At 40.4% G+C, this 17868-nt stretch overlaps 1 long non-coding RNA gene across 1 annotated transcript in view; it reads right to left on the bottom strand.

The window, feature by feature from the left end:
* The window catches only part of LOC141763043 (uncharacterized), a 346783-nt gene that overhangs the window by 97304 nt on the left and 231611 nt on the right, over positions 1-17868 (bottom strand). Inside the window, exon 2 of the long non-coding RNA XR_012592975.1 lies at positions 3745-3761. This is a non-coding gene — a long non-coding RNA (uncharacterized LOC141763043). The remainder of the gene's footprint in view (positions 1-3744; positions 3762-17868) is intronic.

Below are 17868 nucleotides of genomic sequence, written 5' to 3'. Positions count from 1 at the left end.
TCTCTCTCATCTGCAAGTCTGAGTCTCATACCCACCCTGACTTCCCTTTATCATCCATATATCAGGGCTCCAGACTAACTTTTGACATTGGTTGCACTGGTGCCCCTAACTTTTTCATTATATAAATATACATAGATAGAATACATAGATGAAACTTTAGTGAATAGTTATTAAAATAATAAATCGCACACCAACAAATTGGCAAAAAGAAATTCAAAACACATCTGCAAGTTTGAATCCCATACCCACCCTGACTCCCCTTCATCATCCATCCATCCATCCATCTCGGCGGCGTTAGAAAAGTAGGACACACTTTAAACTGCCAACCACCGCTGCTTAATAAAGTGGAAATCATGCACGCTCGCCTGCTTATCCCAAAATTAATTAGCAGAAAAATACCTGTCGTGCGTGTTATAATTACTGGCGGCCACTCGCTCTGAATGAGGCTGCCTCCGGCACGCGCTGTTCACTACGAGATGACTTGAGGAAGAAGGGAAAACGAGTTCGCTTTGGTGACGCATAGTTTTCTTCCTCGTTCGGAAAATGCATATCATCGTTTGTGTTAACAAGGAGGTTGCCATCCTCTCTGCCCCGCATCCCAACAGGCTTCCCTCCCTTGGGATCCCACCACCAAACAATTAGTCGCAGACTTGATAAAACTGTATTACCACAGCGTGTCTCGGTAAACACGAGCCTCTGGAAAGAATTCAAAGAGGTTCCAACACTCCTCTAATATTGATCTACTTAACATAATGTATGGGCCTCTTGTTTGGGGAAATGTTTTTTCAATTCAGAAAAACAATTTATTTTGTATTTTCCTCTAATAGAAATGCAGTAATTTGCTGTAACAGAGGAAAAGTGACACAAATATTCCAGTTTCATTATCAAGTGCACTTCAAACTCATAATTGGGACTCTGAATAAAATGTTCCTAAAAAGACACACGTTTGTTTCACTACGTTGTGAGGCTCAAGCAGCAATTTAAATACAGTATGTCACCATGAAATTTCTGCTCAGCGCTGTAATTATAGGCGCTGATGAATCTGATCTAAGATGTTAGTCGTCTTATCACCTTTAATCAACAGATATATGATGTATTTATCAGTTCAGCCCTGCATCTTGCGTACACACATGCCTTTTTTTTAATCTCCGCTGCTCTCCCAAACACATTCTTCTGGTGTGCAGGGGCTGGTTAAATAGTGTGACACTGATCTGGAATGATTAAAACAGAAGAGACCTCCTTTCCCTCCCGTCCTCCCCTCCCTTCCTCTCTTCCTCCCGCCCCATCCTTCTCATCTCATCTATGCTCCAGCAGTCACATATTCTTTGAAGGAGAGATTTAATTGGATCCCCTCAGAAGGTGCTGTCGGATTAACCAAGCAGAAAAACAGAGTTTGGCTGGTCATGCTTCTATCGGGGGGCCCTCAGATTGCTTCCGACAGACAGTGATCCCAATAATCCCGCCGCAACATGATAAAGGGGGCAGAGATATTGGATCAAAAGCATATATGCATTTTGACTAGGCTTTTGAAGGCGACGCGTGGCGAGGGCGATGACGAGATAAGTTTGCGGTAATTATGTGTGGCCTTGAAATTGAATAGGATGTGGAGACTTTTACCGGTATGTTTGTGTTGAATGCTGAATTAAATTTGTCTGCTTTTTCTCTCCACTGAAAACACAGCAAGGGGTAAACAACACATTAATGTATACTACACGTTTGAGTGAAATTTAAATGCGAGTGTTCTGTTATTCAGTTCCCTCTTGACTTTCTATCATTTTACACTTTCATAGATTTCTATCCTGCGCTCTGAGAGGTTTTCTTCTTTACGGTTACTTTATGTATATCCTTTGAAAATGTCCTGTTGCCATGGGGACAGTGTAGAAGCGTCGTATGCCCAAAAGAAAACTCTGGAGCCGCCATACATACTGTATGAGCCTCAGTTTGGCATTCCCCAATGCCACTCCACTCAAAGTTTGTTCGCAATTTGACTTTTTTGGATTGGAGACGGCCACTATTATTAGAAAAACTGATGAAATGTGGCAACTAATACATATTATAAACAGTGAAAAATTGCTTTTAGAGGTGGAATGTGAGGCAAAAGTAATTCAGTTCAGAAGAACGTGTAAATAACTTTACACCAAACTGTGCAGTCGCCACTTTATTCCATGGACAAAAACAAAATTGGGACCCCAAAAACTCCAGAGATGTATAGTTAAAGTGGCCTTCACATTAAGATTGCTTACTGTTGGCAACAGACGATCACCAGGGCAGGAATGTACCGTCCAGACGTGTACAGAACTGTCAAAATGCAAGGTAGTAAAGAACAGGTACAAGCATTCAGGGCAGGACACTGTTTCTAAAACTGCTAAAGCAAATTTATGATCTGATGAGGAGCAGACATAACCTGAGCTCCAACTGAAATGGGATGGGACGCATATTTTATTTTAGTCTAATGTTGCCTTGGGGTTAGCTGTGGGCTACGACGTATTTTTAGCCTATATGTGTTTACATTTTGGCAAAGTGGCCCCATTAAAAGTACGCTGAATTGCAATGTACCCATGAATGTACAGACAACTATCACTGGACTACTTTGATACTCAAAAAAAGATTAATTCTCAGGCAAGTTCTGGAGGTATAAGGAGTGTCTTTTTCCTATTAGATTTATGGACGTTTATAACAAATGGGCACCTGTCCCTATAGTTCCTTCTCACTCGAATGGGTCAATAAAGAAGTGACCAACCCGCAGTGGCTTATGAGTTACAGTCCACAAAAGGAGACACCGATTGTGACCCCAAGATTCAGACAAAGAAGACTTTATGTCTTTGGCACTTTCGGAAAGTCGTCAAAATGTGACAGCATTGTGATTCATTATGACATATTCAGTCTTGAAGTGGATACTTCTAAGGTAGCTCTCCCCGCTCTCCATTCCTTATCATGCTAGCAGAGTGGCTCACGTTGGTATTCGTCTCATCTTGTCCACAAAGCTCTACGTCCTTTCTTCCCCATCTCAGCTTTAAAAGCGAAATAAAAAAGGACCTGGATTGACAGCTACCAACAATTGTTTTCCCCATTCAGGCCATCAGCTCTGTTAAAACTCCCCTTGAAAACCCAGAGGTGTTAATTACACGGTTCTCAAGTCTATTACCACAGTGCCTTAGAACAATGGGCATCATGTTAGATTGTTTTAAACATCAAAATGACTTTGAAAAATGCCACATCGCTTACCAACAAAACTTTTAATCTCAATAATCTTGTTTTTTTTTCCTTTAACATACTGCCTGTTGATCAAGCGCAGCCCCAAACATTGCAGATAGCAGATCATTTGGTCCCATTTATCACAAAAGTATCAATATCCCATCAAGTATAACAACATAATTCAACAGTAGTATAAACTACAGCCTCCACAATGACCATAAAGTTGAAACAATAGCTCTCAAACAGTTTCAATTGATCCTAACCTTCACAAAGGTCACATTTATTGTAGCGCTGTTCTCTTAGGCGGCATTGTTTTAGCTAGTTGTACTGAATAAACTGGCAACTGAGTATAAATATACATATATATATTCTCTTGTTAAACAATATCAGTGCACATCATCATACACAGCATAGATCAGGCTGTTCTCATACGTCATTCGTAGCTATACCTACAAAAAGTAATGGTCAAACAACACCAAACTTTTGCCCAGAAACCAGAAGTCAACGTTGATTTCACTTACTGTAACTTCCGTATTTAAGTAACGACACTTCCGTAGTTATTTTAACTCAAACCACAATTTTTTTCCAAAACCTAAGTAGTAGTAGTAGTTTTGTTTCTTAAACCTAACTAAGTTTTTGTTGAAGATGGACCTTTATTTTGAAAAGACTGTATGCATGTAACGAAGAAGCACAATTACTTTTCGTAAGATACAATACGAACCGTTGTATGAGGATACGTTGTGAGACACATTCTTTTGTCAAACAATATCAGTGTACATCATCATACTTAGTATAGATAGGTTACCATTAACAAAATAGTTTATACCTTTACAGTATTAGATGATTCCTAATATATTTTAGGGCTGTCACTTTTTAAAAAAATCAAGTTTGAATGAATTCGAACGAACACGTAATTCATATACTGCCATATCGTTGAATGCACAGCTACTACTTCAAATATTCTGTTGCACTTATTGGCTGTAAACTTTAAATTCGAACAAGTCAGGAACAGGTCAAAGTTGTTTTTCTTTGAATAAAAAGTCTATATTCATATATGGTCTAAGAATAGCAAAGTTGTCTCCATTTTTCATCCAACAATTGTGTTGTGTAATGAGCAGTACAGCCTCACAGGGCTATAGATTTATATATAGTTATTTTGTCTCTCAGAGCTGCTGTTGGTAGCAGCGAGGTGCCCCATTAAAACATCTCCCTTAGGGTGCCCTTGAGGGCAGGGTCAGCACTGCATAGCACGGTAAACTAGGATGCTGTTTTCATGCTATTTTGCATCGTGACCTCTGGTCAGCGCAGCCTTAAATGATCATGACAGCTGTGCCTGGGGCTGTGGAGTATCAGTGCGCTGATATTTATGGGCGACTCTAGATCAAAGTCCAGCTCCATCTATTTGTCCGGTCCATCCCTGGTTAACGGTGACAATGATGATGTGCTTGTTTCAACAACATTGTTTAATAAAAAAGACTTCACATACATGCATACTAATCTAAAACTGCACCTGTGTGTGTGTTCACACATAATTATATTAAATGCTTCAGGTTTTTTTTTATATGAATAATACATGCCGATGACTCCCCCTCAGGATGTTATGGAAATTTTAATCAGGGAAACATATGAGTAGCATGAAAAATATTTGTATCCCCCTTGTCTCCACTTGTTGTATGTGTGGGTTATAATGTGATCGTGATTGGGAGCGAGGCTATAGATTGCCGACGTGGTAGACAAACGTCTGTTGACAGTGATATCTCACCCCCCCCTGCTGTGATTAAGCAGTCCCCTTCTGGCGGAGATAACAAACTGCCTACATAATTGAGATTCAAACAATTATGTATAGTTTACGGCCTGTGGGGTGGGACCAACAATGGGATGGAGAGGCTAGCTGCTTCTGCAGGAATACTCAACGAATGGGTTCATCACAGAGAGACAGTGATTCATTAATCAAACCGGCCCTGACTAAAGCAAACAATCGATTGTGTTTGCTGGAATGCCGTGTAGTGAGGGATTAAATATCTTCAAAAGCTGTAACTTTGCTCATTGGTGCTTCAGCAAGAGGACAAAAAAGTGACAACAATAGCCTGCAATGTGACATCAGATTGCACACAGGAAGCTCATGTTTACCAACTGAGCTGGTCTATGATCCCACCGGACCACAGGACACCTACGAGATAAAAGATCTAGGCGAGTCCAGATTTCTCTAGACGGATGGAAGAAAAAGCCTTTTAAACACCCTATACACTGATAGTGTCAATTTCCATTCTCATAACATCTGATCTCGTCTCTATTCATAGTACAGTACAATGTAAGGGATATGAACTAGGTAATGAAAAACTCAGGAGACAAGGCCTTGTTTCAGATATGCACGTCCCAAATAGACAGGAAAGCCGGAAGGTCATCATACGATCTTTGTTATTGTGAAAGAGTATACTTCAACAAAAGTTATGATATTGAATTGTTTATTTTTAAGTAGATCAACTTATAATGGGAAGTTCATGGGCGTACCGTAGAGCAGTTTGTTTTTGGTTTTTAACATCTTATAGATGTGTTTTTAAAGTATTATTGTTCAACTTAAGATTTGACGGACATGAGACATGGGTATTGAAGTATAGAAGACATGGTATTGAAGTATAGAAGACATGGTATTGAAGTATAGAAGACATGGTATTGAAGTATAGAAGACATGGTATTGAAGTATAGAAGACATGGGTATTGAAGTATAGAAGACATGGGTATTGAAGTATAGAAGACATGGTATTGAAGTATAAAAGACATGGGTATTGAAGTATAGAAGACATGGGTATTGAAGTATAGAAGACATGGGTATTGCAGTATAAACAGAGTGGTAATACCCATGTCTATTTGCAGATATGGTAAGTACCATGTCCACTCATACAGTAGAAGTGATAGTCTAGTCCTTTATTATTAATACTATATTTGATGATGACTACAGGATAACTCTTAAGTAGTTTATCCCAAACTGTATGAAAACAACACAGCCCAGTACAACTTGTAATATATAGATATGCTTTGGCTTCATGTCTGTTTGCATGAGAGTGACTTAATGTGAGAACATTACCTCAATGGACATCATCTATAATGTAGACAGGACATATTTTTACACTTAACAGTATAGCCTCGGTCTCTTTGACTTTACCTTATAGCGCGGCGCTGTACGTGTGAATGAGTCATACGCTTAATGGAGGAATGTGTCCATTACGCTGGCAGCTGCACGAAACCGGCATACTAATGGAGTATGTGTGTTTTCTGCTCCCGGCAGATGTAGCGACAGCGAGATGGTGCTGTTATTTCAACCTCTAACATCCCAAATATGGTAATGCATATGCCTATTTCTGCAGTCCGTGTCTGTGTTTTCTGTGACAGGCCAGATTGGGAGGTCATGCGCAACATTTAAGACCGGGCGGTGCAGACCTTGTGAGGTATTTTCTGTTTTGTTTTTGGAGAATCTAGTGAAGGACAAATTTGAGTCATTCTAATAACTCCCTTAATTTTTTCACCTCAACATGGACGCACCTCATAATTAAAGCATTTGATGAAATGCTCAAGTGGTCTGCTCCTTTGTCTAGCTAGCAAATGGATTTCTGTCTGGATAGTGAATCATTATAACTATATTCTGCATGTATAAAAGCTTAGAAATCTAGGAAATTCCTAAATTGGATGCTGAATAACGCTCCAAAGTTACACTAAATTTGAGTCTCCCCTTTACAGACATGCCCATTTTATGGTAATCACATGCAGTTTATAATAATATATCACCTTGCTTACAGTATTGCAATGTATTGCAATATATTAAAGCGTTACCCCTGTATCATGATATGTATCGTATCGTCAGATTCTTGCCATTACACAGCCCTTTATACTTGTGCAAAACAGAAGGATTGATCATGTTTTGGATAAGATTTACAGCCGTGCAGATCTTCTTAGGCAGGCTGTATTATGTTCTTGTAACATATGGTGAAAAATACATTAATACAAGCAAATAACCAAGCACTGTTGGTTGCAGCACGCCGCAGCAAAACAAATCTTGAGTAAAACCCATTACGTTATTTATCATAGCTTTCAATCACCCACATAATAGCGCACTAATTAACCTTTTCACAGGCGAAGATGTACGGCCAATTACCCCACTGGATTGGCACACAGACCGTTGATCATCAAAGATGTAAAACGGGGGAAAAGTGATAACCGCGGCTGGCAGTGCTGATGGGTTTTGACGCTGCCCGGCGCTCATCAACAAAAAACATCAGCCCCTCACTCTCTGTGCGCCGCAGAGTCTCATCACACTGCTACATACAGTATAAAGCACGGAGATGCAGTCCGTCTCTGCAGAGAAATGACCAACTGAACCCAGTTAACCGATGGTGTATAATGCATGGGGTCCATGTGGAGTATGATAAAATCCCCTGTTGAAAATTACTTTTGATAAAAGGTCATGCGGTTAAAGATTTGCTGGATGCTACTCACATATTTAATTTTTCTGCTGGCTGCTGCTGCGGTGCTGTACTTCCACTGTCCAGCCGACTGTCGGTGGATTGTCAGGACATTGAAAGAGCCTAAAATTGCACATATGTGTTGTCCTTTTGAAAAGGAATACACTCAAATAACAATACACTAAATGGGCAAAAGCATATGACATCTGAACGTTACGCCCCTATGTGATTGTTGAGCATTAGTGAGGTCGTGCACTGATTGGGGACGGATGGGGCCGAGGTCAGGGCTCTGTGCTGAACACATTTCTTAATGTAAAGTTGAAACATAAAAGACCCTTAACAAAACTGTTGCACCAGTTGGAAAGACGCTATTATTGTCCAAAATATAATTGTATGCAGTAGCATGAGCAGTTAAATAAGACTAAGGGGCCCAAAACTAAAAGTAGTCAGACATGCCTCCAGGTGACACATCTATACAGTCTCTGTTTCCGATGGGGAACTGAAGGCGTTATCTATGCTCCCCCCAAAGCAACAAGACTCCATTGAAAGAAACTGTAATTTTCCCTCGCAGAACACTGGAGGTGCTGGTTTAGTTTGTTTGTGTCATTGTGTGACTTTGGTTAGTTTGGATTCACCAAAGTCAGGCAGTGATAGATCAGCAACTCCAGTGTTGTGCACGGTAAAATTACAGTTTCTTTTCAATGGAGTCTGGTAGCTTTGGCGAGAGCATAGATGGAAAGGGCTGTCTAACGGCAAGATAAACCAGAGAAAATATTAAACTGATATTGATATTTTAGGCAGCTAAATTCCGTTTTTGCCTCCGGCCTCGTCGACAGCAGTACATTGCTTTACTTCCGTGCTGCTTCTCCAACTGGAGGCGTGCCGACCGTCATCTACTGTAGGTAATACACTGACTATGGATACCTCATACAACCCCATATTAAAACATCCCAACTCTCCCTTTAAGATACACATCCTGTACATCAAATGATATCTCTCTATAACATTATTTGCACTTCAAGGTCACAGAGTCAAGTCATGTGAAAAATCGGGCTTTGGAACCTATTTAAGACTTCAAAAGAAAGTATTGACCGCTCTATATAGATCCTCCACTGGGATCAGTGTCTTGGATAACAGTCTCGCTTCCCTCCGCCAAGACGACCCCCCTCCGTATTAACAGTCTGCGGCGTGTAAACAGGCCAGCTCTCAATCCGATGCATGCATCTCCTCCCAGCGGACCGACTGACACTCTGTACTTTGATCTTCGTGGTCATTTGTCATGTCTACACGTAGCGAAAAATGCACCAGAAGGGTGGACTCTCATTTTGAAAGGAGGGGGGGAAAGCAGACGTGTCCTTTAATGCTACGCGGCGGGTGAGGGCGATTCATCTTCGCCTGTGTCTTGTTTCCTAATCAGCTCGTGAAGTCACAGTGCCTCGCGCGGTTTGTGAATGGAAGGCCGCTTGGCTGGTCGCGCGCTCCATCTGCCATGATCGACGCCGCCAGATTGGAGACGCTTCCTGGGTCTTCTCCACATGTCCGTGCTCTCTCTAGATGACTGGGCCCACACCAAATGACTTGTCACTTTGATACCACAGCAAACATTAGCCCCCTGTTAGATTTCACAAGCGCCAAAAAGAGTGCAGTATAGCACGATGCTTAGCAACACATTTACTACACATTCTGCATCCTGGATCATATACCATGTGTGATTAAGTCCACGTTTCCTCCATTTTTTAATCACACTCGAGTCTCAGCACTAAGCAGGTATTACAAGAACAAAGACACGCTGCAATATAATGGGCTTTGTGCTTTAACTGGAGCTGAACGGAAGCTTTGAAGTTCACACTTCCATATGTAAATAGTACTTGTTAGAACTAGACGGTGATACGGAAATAATTTGAGTCAACATCATTCACAATACATTGCATTAGTCAGTGACTGTCATAGCTCGTGGAGGAGTGAGCGTAATGAAATTAAAGCAAAGTTTGATTGTTGAATATTAAATTTAAAAAGAGAATAAACACTATATGAAGGGAAGATTTTCTGCGGTGAAATACTGATGCCTTTTCCCCACAAAAAAAAGCTTTGAAATCCAGGGCTGTCCTTGATCTTCACTGCTACTTAGAGAAGTGGAAAAAGGGCAGTGAGACATCGGGTTTGGGCATCATCCTACATAGATTTCATCAAAAGAAAAAAAGACTTTGCAGGCAGGGAGTCAAAAATATACAAAGTTTAAATTGTCAAGTCCGTTTGAGCTGGGACTGTAATGGAAGTCGCCACGGCGAGAAAACATAAAAGTCTAGTTAAGAGGGGCAGTAACATTTTGGTTTTGAGCTGTATTCCATGTGGACTTGAGAGATCGCTTTGAATGATGGGATCATAGTTCTGGGACTTTAAGCTCAAACATGATGCATAATGGACATAACCTAAGCAAATATAAGTGTAACCTTTCAAAAAAAGATTAGATTTCTTTGGAACCTTTTTAGTAATAACACCAAACTCAGTACCAACAATTTATGTTTTAATGGTTAACCAGGTCGTGTTTTCTCTGAAGCAAAACTCAAAGCATTATTCTACATTAATAAAGAACCGGCAGGGTTCATGCACACCTAGAATGTTTGCTTCTTTTCATCTAATCCCAAGAGCATTTAACACTCTTGGTAACAATGATTCCTGACTTTATAGGAGCTGCACACTAAATAACTGTGACCCAGCCTCAGGATGTGTGCGACATAATGGAAAACCAATCCGTTCCCACTCCCAACTCATCAAATACCAACGCTTGGTCAGTGGCCCTCGGCGTCTGAGACCGACGCACCAACGGGCCTTCAACTAACTCCAATGTAAACCCATCCACGTTGTTATTAGACGGTCAGAGCAACAAACGTAGTTTAAAGAGCGAGGAAGTCGGTGTGCATGGATGAGTCAAATCCACCACTGTTTGTGTCGAGTCAATGTTGACATATTTGACCTTACTTTTGTTACATAACTTACGCACTTAAAGGGACTGTTTGTAACTTCTTACGCGTATAAATCATTGCGGGTCGGTGTCCCATGCGCACTCGCGTGTGGCTACGCTGTTAAGAGAAGACTCCAACGCAAACTACACGGAAGCACCAAAACCGCAAAGTCATATCTAGTGAAGCCCGTCTTGCAAAACAGTGTTGGCATTTTCTCATAGACTTCTATACAATCAGACTTCTTTTTGCAAACCGAGGAGTCGTCCCCTGCTGGCTGTTAGAAAGAATGCAAGTTTAAAGCACTTCAGCATTGGCTTCACCTTCCCTGACATCCAATGTCCATCCGCCTGAGGCAACAGCAGTTGCACTTTGGCAGCGGCAATATGATGCACAGCAATGACTAATTCATGTATTACTTTAGATTAAGAATTGATCATTTCATTAGTAATAAATCAAAATCTGTATTTCAAAAAGAGAATTCCGCAATTTTACACATCAGTGGCTCTCGACAGCAGGGTGGGATCAAACGTGACACCGAGATTCTTGGCTGTCACACTCAAATCGCACACTTTTGATCAGCACGGTGCCCTTTTTTTCACCTACACAACACAGCTTAATGTAGCTCCCTTTCTGTCCATAGCTGATGCAGACACCCATAACGTGCCTTTGCTTCATCCAGACGCGATTACTGTAATTGCCAGACTTGCCACATGCAACAAGTCTTCAAATGGTTCAGAATGCTGCGGCGAGAATTCTAACTAAAACCAGAAAATTTGGCAATTTTAGCCTCTCTCCACCGGCTCCCTATCCATGTCAGATCAGACTTTAAGATGCTTTGGATGACTTACAAAATTGTAAATGGGCATCCCCCTTCCTACCCCGTCTGATCTCCTTAAACCTTAATCCCACCCCGTGCTCTCGGCTTTGAGAATACAGGGCTCCCGTCTGCCCCTGGAGTTAAAGAAGAGGCTGCAGGGCCTTTTTTCCTATCGTGCCCCCTTCCCAACCTCCCTGCTGATATCAAACAGTCTGACTCTGTTGGGGCCTTTAAAGCCAAACTTACAACTCATCTTTTCGCCTTAACTTTCAGTTAGTTGCGGCTTTGATTACTTCAGGCCTTGTACCTGAAGTACCTTTTTGAAAGCTGTAAAACTTTCTGAAAATCTCTCTTTCTCTTTGTTTGTGTACCACAAGCCATAATCAATCTTCCACACTTTTTCTCCCTTTATTTATTTCGGGGCTATTTCCTGTCCGGATTTTGCTCTCTCTTAATGAACTGCGCTCTCAGTTTGCCTGAAAGAGAACCAAGACTTTAGGCGGTCTCAGTGGGGCAGTTTGGTGCGCACCCAAATTCCGAACGGCTTTGTTTAACGAACTGAACCAAACGAAAGGATTGTGCTCCGCCGTCTGAATAAACTCACGCTCGGAATGATGCACCCTAAGGCAGATTCAAGCAACGCCGACAGCTGTTTGTGGCTCAGCCCCCTGTAAATTACCTTTATTTGCGATAACCTGACAGATACCTGCGGCGTTAATAGGTAATTCCCATCTTGGTTAATGAGTTTACCATATGTTGGGGAGGTGGGGTGATGACAAATACAAAGCGGGGAGATTTCATCATCTTATGAACAACAGTTTTCTAAAACACAGGCGGGGAGATAAGGCTGGATTTAAACACCAAATCTCCCGTGGAGTTAATTGGAATTATAGTCAAAAGTAATTAATTCTGATTCTTGTTGATAACTCCAACATTATTCAGCGTATGCAGTGATGCATTGCTTTGATATTCAGTCGAGTTGATAAGCTTAAAAAAAATGTGTTCCTGCACAAAATGAAATAACTTAAAGAGGACTTATTATGCTTATTTTCAGGTGTATACTTGTATTATGGGTTTTGGGTTCAGACAGCTAGTCTGGAGGTTTACAGAGTGGAGAGATATTTGACAGGGACAAAAAGAAAAACAGACGATGCTTCGGAGACAAACAAGACAACGTGCTCATCTTCATCAAAAGAAAATATGACGAGGTGGGGCTGCGTCGAGTTTCGAAGCTTCTTTCATGTCGTTGACATTCTAATTCTTATTAAACTCACAGAAACATTAGCCTTCATTCCACCTTCTCTTGTCTCATCTCTCTCAAACACAGACGACGCGGCGCTCCGTTCGTCTCTGTAATTGCCTCAGTCCAAAAGTCAAAATTTATTGAAAAAAGAGAGCGATTGTGTTATTTTCCAAAATTCACTACGTGTTTTTATCTTATGAAATATTCTGCTTCAGTCCATATTTTTTGTCATTCAGCCTTTCAAAAACAACAGTTTCACTTAAAAAACCTCTATTAACGGGGCAATGCAACAGCATCATAAATTACAGTTATATAAATATAAATAATAATGAAGGCGATGGGAGATGAGGAGAGACCAGTGTGTATTTTATGTCTGAAAACTCTGGTAAAGACAGTGTGAGACCAAATCTAAAAGACATTTAGAAACATTACATCCCAGTCACATCAATAAAATAAGTTTTTGATAAAGTTAAACTCTCACCGTACCAACCTATTTAACATACTAGGACTACCGTTTGAGAACCACTCTACTAGAACATGTTTACATGAATAAATGTTCAAAAAACACTTGCAAATGTGTTACTTGGTGACATCACCGCGTTACGGAAGAAACGGCGGGACTTTAAGCGAGACGTAACTCCCTTTAGTGTAGACTTTTGGAACTTTGCAGACCTTTAACATGCACAAAAAACTATATAACACACTAAGGGAAAGGCAAAAAGTACAAATAATAGGTCCCCTTTAAAGTAGATGTTGCGACATGTAATTTACTGTAATGCAAATGTGTACATTTAGGACAGCACAGGTATAGCGGTGCATACACTGAATGACACCCACTGCATTATGGGTATACTCCAGGCTTCAGCTGAATTCACAAATCAAAGCTGTGGATGTTCATCGACAAAAAGAGACGTTTCATTACTTCCGCGGGAGCCGCAGTTTGCACGCATACAGTATTAGAGATAAGTCCCTGTTTTAAATGACTCAATACATGCATATTTCAACAGTGAGCAGATTTAAATGAGCCACTCTCCAAACACAATTGGCTAATTATGGAAATGAGCTCGTCTGATCCAAATTTAACTCGTTCGGATTCATTTCATCAGATTGTATTTTTTGCCTGCGCAGCAATGGGCTTATTTGTGTTTACCAGCACGGGCAAATGTTGAATATTCCGTAAATAATCATTTACTGGCAGAGAATTGGTTTAATGTTAATCAAGACGTACAGTACATTTAGAATAAAGCATTATGAAGACATTCATCTGAGGGGGACTTGAATTATACTGTCAAGAACGTTACACTCATTAGGTTTATGGAAAACAAAAGCAAATCCACCCCTCGGCGACTGCCGTCTATATTCACTGAACGAGCCAGTGTTCGCAGGTCATTCAAGGACTTATCAAAGCGCTCATGACTCACACAGCTAGATGCAACATTCCCAGCAGCTTAAAATTGACTAGACACCCCCAAGGTCGGCCAGTTATTGGCTCGCGACCCTCAGCAAGAGTCAAAAATGCGACGGGGGATGAGCTACCATCACTTTTATTTGAGGTGAACAGTGTGCTGCAAGTCATGCTCAATGTCAACGGAGAGAAAAGGCCTGGCTTTCTGGGGTTTGAAAAGCCATTAGCGGGGCAGCTACGTTGTAAAGGACAGAAGAGTGTACAGTATGTAATACTTTCAGTGCTGGATTTACTTCACATCACTCAGAAGCTCCTCATGTGATGTCGTCGCAGGGCAAAAACGCCGGACTGGGCGAGACACAAACCTCAAAGTGTTTGTTCACATCAGAAAGTATCAATGCATGTATCAAATACATGACTTACACACTCTTATCCATATATGTTTTTTTGAATCCGCTTGGCATTCAAGAACAACCTACAAAGCTACAACTTCAGTGTCTAGGCAAACAAGATACATTACATAATAAAACCTTCAAACTAGGGTTGCACAATTAATCGAATATTAATCACGATCACGATTTTGGCTTCCCGCAATTAAATGAAAATGATTGACAGCGATATTAACGGCTAAAATGCGCGTTCCCGTCATAAAAAGATAAATCAATTAAAAATTAAAATAAATACATTTTTAAAATTAAATTCTAAAGATAGAAATTTTTTTAATTTTTTTTTTAAACTGTATGTGAAATCAATCGCTTCCTAAACTAACAACCAACCATCAAGATGTTTCGGCTTCACTTTTGGGGGAGCTGTCTTGCCGCTGCGTGCACACCCTGTGAAAACTTACCTTAATGTTGTGGCTGCAGTCCAGAGGAGAGGAGTAATTTACTGTACAATACTTAACTTAACCATCAAAACAATAATGCACTGAATTCACATAAAGAAGAATCTTATTTTAAGTCTTATTTTGATGCAAAGATTTGTAACATTAGCAGGAAAATAGGACAACATGGAAGTGAAAACAGTGCAATAAAAATATTTTGTCCCTAAAATCAATGATGAATAATCGTGATCTCAATATTGATCAAAATAATCAGGATTATTATTTTGGCTGTTATCGTGTAGCTAGTAAAGAGACAGACAGACGGTGTATTTGACTCACGTTTTGACGTCCTCTCCTCTCAATCACGTCGAAGAAGAAGTGTCGAATGATGTCCCGCTGCACTTGTTACTGTGGCGGCCGTCTTGTTTGTTGACAGAACTCCTCTCTCCAGTTGCTGCAAGCTAAAAGAAATAAGTATATAAAAAAAAATGCTAACTTTTTAAGCTAGGATCACACAACAAGTCAACAGGTGACCGAACAACCAATACATATGTGACACCACAGCGGCTTCAGTGTCCAGGCAGACATGATACATCGCATAATAAAACCTCCAAATCATCAACAAGAACACAGTAAGCAGTTAAATACACAAGCTTCTTCTCATTTCCTGATTTGTTGCATCCTCGTCTCCTTCGGCTTGTGACCCAGAAATCGAAGAGTGAGGATCGAGGAGGCTTGCCAGAGGAGCTACGTATAAGCGAAGATACACCGGTGTATCCTTTGCAGAAGTGTTTTCGGTACCTGCAATGTATAAGAAGCGTAACACACAGCTGGAATAATCTCAAACCATGACAGGACTCTACCAATGTAACTGTTTTTTATTCATAAGTTGTAGTTATTTAAGATGATCCAACTCAAATTACTATGTCTATAAGAACATCTATTTTGCTGTACTTCATGTTGTCATATAGATAGACAGGAGTGTGTTGTGTGTAGGATAATATACTATATATAATGTCACTCTTTATTTGTATAGTTTATTACTTTTCATACAAACATCAGTAGTGCTTCACATGATACAATTTCCACATCATGCCACGTTGTGAATTGAATTAGTGATAGTAAATATAGCCTATACGTTGTCATGAACACTGTTCTGCTCATCTGACAGATCGGATCATATAATACAGCGGTATAACAAAACAATAGACAGCTGATGCAGCTGTGCCATATGTCATATTTAATCGACGTTTCTTTAAAATGAAGACTCCGAGGCGAGGATGTCTCATTCGTTAAATGCCTGTTGCCTCGACTCCTCTGGCCTCCTCCACTCGCATCTCCCGTGGGAGGGACTAAGAGACGAGGAGAGGAGGCGACGAAAGGAATCGAGGGGGTGCAAACTCGGAAATGGGAAAGGCCTACACAGACAGCAGAGAGAAAGTTAGCTACCAGGGAACAAAGCAGCAAGCAAAGAGACGGACAGAAGGTGTATCTGACTCACGTTTTGACGTCCTCTCCTCCATTTCAAATAATGTCCCACTGCACTTGTTCCTCTAACGGCATCTCAGCGTGTTGACAGAACTCCTCTCTCCAGAGCCCTGTTTCAGAAAGCGGGATTAGTGAAAACTCGGAGTTAGTTAAGCCTGAGATGAGGTAAACTCTGGATTTTCAGTTCCAGGAAGAGAGGTAACTTAAACTCTGGGTCATGGCTGCTTTATTTCCTCATTCAGTCTGCATCAAAGTGCATATCGAAGCGCATTATTTAGCTGATGTTCAGAATTTAAAGATATTAGTTTGTTACTCAAGACTATAAGACTATCTAAGGTTACAGCTTAGTAACCCTCAGCTCAGAATAAAACCTCAGATCAGCTCTTACTGCTTGTTTTCCTCTGGTCTGTGAAATTCTGCAGATGTCGTTAGGAGAACCGGAGGACACAGAGGAACATGATTTTTTCAGGTTACCTGTTTCATGTACTACTAGACTTTTACTACGTGTACTACGTTTTATAAAAATAACTTTTTTTAATCATATTTGCTCCAATTTCGCTGAACACTGAATACAACTTTATTGTATTATTGACACTTTTCCCTGCTCTGATTATTTTTATAGATAAATGTGCACAGTCAGCATATGCATTAATATCTCTACCAAAAAGTATAAAAGCAAAGAGATGAAACTCCGGTGCTTTTTTGACAACAGCCGCTGCTAATGCTTAATATATATACATTATTTCATTGATCAACCCAGGCCATTTAAGTAGATTATGACAATAAAGTAGAAATACCTTTCTTGTACTTCTGTATGGCACTTTTACTGGCTTCCTGTTGTCGCCTTCAGTCCAAAATGGCGGTCACATGCTTGTTTCAGAACTCCTCACTCCAGTTGCTGCTAGGAAACATAGTAGCTGGCTATCATTATCAACACTGCAAAACAAGAACACTTCACTTACAATTCACTTCAGAGTTCTTGTTTTCCACTGAGTTCTTCACTCAGAGTTGTCCAACAGTTTTACAGCATGACAGTGACTCCTTCTTCACCTCTTTATCTTTGGTAGACTCACTGCAGCAGAGCTTTTTCACAGTAAAGGTAACAGCAACAGCAACAGGTGTAACTGATGATGCTGGCAATGGCTCTGTTCCATTCAGGTTTCCCAGCATGCCTTGCCACTGAGCCAGCATGAACAATAACAGAGCCATGGAGCTAGCCTTCCTAAATGGTATGCAGCCGGTAAATACATTAATATGCCATTAAATGTGCCAACAATAATACATGTAGGCATTAATTGATTGATTGAAATGTGACTGAAATCTATCTATCTATCTATCTATCTATCTATCTATCTATCTATCTATCTATCTATCTATGCTTCTATTTAATTTCCCCTTTTATTTATTTATCTATTTGTTTGTATTAACTTTTGAATTGATGTATCAATTTTGGCATTTATTTTTCATTGATTATTGA

The sequence above is a fragment of the Sebastes fasciatus genome, chromosome 24 (genome assembly GCF_043250625.1).
Source record: "Sebastes fasciatus isolate fSebFas1 chromosome 24, fSebFas1.pri, whole genome shotgun sequence".
Lineage (NCBI taxonomy): Eukaryota > Metazoa > Chordata > Actinopteri > Perciformes > Sebastidae > Sebastes > Sebastes fasciatus.
This window is presented reverse-complemented; position numbering and strand designations above follow the sequence as displayed.